The sequence below is a fragment of the Eptatretus burgeri genome, chromosome 10, assembly GCF_056783735.1.
Source record: "Eptatretus burgeri isolate ZD-2024b chromosome 10, Ebu_testis_v1, whole genome shotgun sequence".
Lineage (NCBI taxonomy): Eukaryota > Metazoa > Chordata > Myxini > Myxiniformes > Myxinidae > Eptatretus > Eptatretus burgeri.
Window position 1 is genome coordinate 18,415,800 of NC_140970.1, and position 4,353 is coordinate 18,420,152.

Here is a 4,353-nt window from a genome sequence, read left to right on the forward strand (position 1 = left end):
TACCCACGTAAAATCAATTTCTGTCTCAAGGAATCTAGTTATGACGAATGAATTGAGTATGTAAAAGTTAAAAGTAAAAGGGAAAGTTGCAAACTATAACTCTGTGAGCACTGTTGACGTCAAATTGAATGAATAGGACATCAGGTTCATTTGAGTGACCTCGCAGTATTGGCGGCGGAGGTTTTGCACTCTACCGAGTGCTCCCCCTCTAGTTAAAGCTGAAACACTCCACAGCAGGTACGTACCTAGCTATTTGATTTGCTATTCTGGCTTTGTTTAAGAATAATATTATATTCTTCACACATCTTTAGTCCTCAAATTATATTTCAGGATGTCTGATTGAAGCTGCCAAGCTGAAAAAAAGATGAAAGTGTATTGGTCCACACTAGGAGATCTGATTGTGTTGCTGCAGAAGTCGGTTACCATAAATTATGTTTTGTACAATACACAAGATTTCTCAGCAAGGACAGAGGGCCGGCAGTCGGTACATCTCCAAGTGAAAGATCTGACTACATATCACATCAGTTGTGCGAAATAATTCCTTCTCATTTCTTCCTGTGGGACCTTATTTATTCAAACTGACGGATGAATTGCTTTTACTTTTCTCACAGCACCTTATATGAAGAAGCTTACAGAATGTTGTGCCAAGATGTGATACAGACAAGAATCATCAACAATGGAGAAGTATTCAGACTGACAAAAGTTGTGGATACATTCACAAAAATGGTGAAAAAACATCATGGTATCATATTGTTCAATATGTGGTGAGTGTAGTTTGAGTCTGGATGCTTGCTCATGCTGCCATTTTACTGCAAAGTGTAAAGTTGTAAATCATGATGTGAATTTATATTTTATCCTTTCCAGGAATGATCGCATGAAATCCCTACTGATGCATACATTCCCATAACTGATTTTTCATCAACCACCACGACGGAATATATCACTGCTGGTGTTTACAGACACTTTTACAGCAAAAACAGTGGCCAGTCAGTGTGCATCAGGATCATCAGACAGTAGTGAATCTGAGACAAGTGCTGCTGAAGTGAGTGACTGTGATATTGGCACTGATGCAGGTCCTTCATCTGCAGGTCCTTCATCTGCAGGTCCTTCATCCAGCCGACCAACCCATCAGAGCAATGCAGTGCCCATATCAGGTCGGGAGATTGATGCTGATATTGTCCGCATTATTTATAATGCAGGTATATTTCTCAAGGCAGAAGTGAATGAATGTCCTGGACTGTTGTGCCCTTGGCCACCTTTAGCATCTGATCTTGGTCTATCTGCTGTCAAGGGCTTGGTCCTAGTAGCTTTATACAACTTCTTAGCTTGGGTTGTTGGGGCTAGTGATGAACCAGCCATTGAAGATTTTGTCCGCTTACCCGAGGATGTAGAGCTGAAAATATTTTCACTCTGCCAGGACATTATCCTGCTTGCATCCAAAGGTAAAAAAACAAACACCCAAGTCTCTGTGTTTGGGTATGACCATTCATCATTTGACAGGGTCATCCCAGTTACTGAATGTGGTGAACAAATTTGGTCATTGTGCATCACAGGAAACTGTTGTCCGTTATGAGACTAGCATAGCTGAACTACAGATCCAGCAGTCTGCTAATTCCATTCCCGCAGGTTTCTCTAGGCATGTGCCAACAACTATTGTTTCGGAATTGTGAGAATAGTTCGAAAACACCGACCGAAGAATTATTCGAAGGGGGGGATGAAGAGGACGACGCCGCCGATGATGATGCTGATGACGGTTAGATGAAAATAACTAATGCACGGATTCAGTATAACTAATGTCACATACCACAGCTTTTCGTTGACATCCATCTTCCTAGTCCTTCCAGTAATAATCTAGTCGTGGCATGGCATTTCAGTAACGCATTTCCTTGATGTAGTAGCTATTGTCTCTATGACAAATAAGGTTCATTATATAAGGTTCATTATCCATTCACTTAAGGCTCAGTAAACAAATCCCGAGGACCAATAAGGTTCCACCTTGCCATTGCGAGATATTGATAATTTTTGATTTGGTTTCCCACCGATGTGTGAATTTCCATTCGTGTTTCAGTAAGATTGAGAGATTGTGATACATTTCTTAATCAGTCATAGGAAGATAATTAAGAATTAATTAGTAATTTTGTGAAGATGATTCTGTGTAGTCTTCCCTTAGCAGAATGTGGTGTAGGTGAGTTAACAGCTTCGCTGTTCACATTTCCATTTCTGTTTGCACAGAAAGTGTATAAGATGAGAATGTTATCTGTCTTTTAATGACAAAGTGCCTAATTACTGTCAGAGTATGATGGCGATAATCCATTAATGTTAAGTAAGCAGGTGGTTGTATCCATTCGCGCAGTTTCAAATCTCTAGGTCAGTCGATGTGGAAGATGAAGCCTTGTCAATATCGAGATAATTAGTGATAATAAATAGATGTGATCGTGCTCGGGCTAAAGTAACGATTTGCATTGTTTATATTTTCCACATTGGCCACCCCAGGACCACGATATTTCCTAAAGTGGAAGATAGTAGTACGTTCTGTGGTCTTCAGTCATTTCAGACATCTCGGTCGGTATTGGAGGTAGATCCAGGCTCGTAAAAATGATCGAATTCCTCAAAAATCGCTTTTTTTCTGAATGATGCACCTTGTTGCAGTTTTCATTATCTTGACAATAAAGTGTTTACATGGTCGATACTTCTGATTCGTGAGCTATGTTGTTGTGTCTGACGCCTCCGTAGAGTTGAGGGTTGGGAGATGTATATTCGCCGAGATATACGATCAGCAAAATGGGGAAAAAAACGCCAAAATGCCACTTTTCGCTCCCTGGCGACCAACTTTGACAGCTCACTGTGCCTTATTGGGCTAAGATCTCGTGGAGAACTTTTGTCCTAATGTCCACCATACACGTGTCTCCAAGCAGCCCAAAGTTCACCTTGCACCCCTTCCTCGGAACGAAGTGTTTTTAGGGCCTTTTCATAGGAACTGCCCACGGCCTACTTTCCAAACTGCTTCTTCCACTGTAAATGGACTGGTGTCTCATCATGGTTTAATGTTCGACTTGTATTTTCTGAAAAAAAAAACAGTTTAAATATGTAATATAATCAAGTCTTGTATAAGCAGCTAAAACCGTGTCCTGGGACTTATGAATATCTTTTTTTTTTTTTTTTTTTTTTTTTTTTTTTTTTTTTTTTTTTTGTCTTTCTGAAGTTGATCAGCATGACTACTCTACCAAACTCTAACTTTTAACAAACTCCTTGCACACAATGTCTTACAGTTAATTGCCCACACAGTGCCTTCAGAAAGTATTGACACCCCTTGACTTTTGTTACATTTTGCTGTGTTACGACCTGAATATAAAATGGATTATTTTTTTTTTTTCAAAATTGTCACCAATCCACACAAAATTCCCCATAATGACAAAGTGAAAACATGTTTTTCAGAATTTTTCAAATTAATTGAAAATGAAAAGCTGAAATGTCTTGCATCAATATGAATTCAATCCCTTTACAATGACACCCAAAATTGAGCTCAGGAGCATCCAATCTCCTTTGATCATACTTGAGATGGCTCTACAACGTGTTGAGAGCCCACCTGTGGCCAATTCAATTGATTGGACATGATTTGGAGAGATACACCTTTCTATAGAGGGTCCCACAGTTGACAGTGCATGTCAGAGCAGAAACTCCACCATGAAGTCCAAGGAATTGTCCATAGAATTCCGAGATAGAATTTTGAGGAAGCATATATCTGGGGAAGAGCCTGGTGTTGGCTTAGTGGTTAGGGTGGCGGCTTGGGATCCCAGGGTCCTGAGTTCAAGCCCCGTTGGCTGCTGAATTAACACCAGGGGGTTGACTCAGCCTGTCATCCTTCCGAGGTCGGCGAAATGAGTGCCAGTGTACTGGTCCCGGTGTATGCGCCGGTTAGAATAGGTGTACCATATCCCTGTGTGTCGTAAGAGGCGACCAGGGTTGGCGTCAGGAAGGGCATCCGGCCATAAAACATTGCCTCACAAAAAGCCAAACCCCTGCACAGCAGGGAAAAATGGCTGTAAAAACGGTCATATATCTGGGGAAGGGTATAAATCAATTTCTTGCGTGTTGAAGGTTCTCAAGAGCGCAGTGAGATCCATGGAAACATTACGAAATGGAAAGAATATGGAACTACCCAGACTCCTCCTTCAGCTGGCCATCTGACCAAGCTTAGCAACTGGACAAGAAGGACCTTGGTCAGGGAGGTGACCAAGAACCCAATAATTAGTCTGACAGAACTAAAGAGTTCTTTCGCTGAGATGGGAGGTCAAGTCAAGAATGGGAGCATGTGCCGGAGCACTGCATCACTGTATCCACTTTCCGCCGGAA

General features: G+C 41.3%; 1 long non-coding RNA gene across 4 annotated transcripts in view; it reads left to right on the top strand.

Moving 5' to 3' along the window:
• The window catches only part of LOC147018025 (uncharacterized), a 3,680-nt gene extending 989 nt beyond the window's left edge, over positions 1-2,691 (top strand). For 3 of the 4 annotated variants that reach the window (XR_015062224.1, XR_015062222.1, XR_015062221.1), the window contains exons 2-4: positions 612-764; positions 865-1,073; positions 1,104-2,691. This is a non-coding gene — a long non-coding RNA (uncharacterized LOC147018025). Of the gene's footprint in view, positions 238-330; positions 765-864; positions 1,074-1,103 lie in introns of all 4 variants that reach the window. The other variant, XR_015062223.1, reaches the window with a different exon arrangement.
• The last annotated feature ends 1,662 nt before the right edge of the window (positions 2,692-4,353 follow it).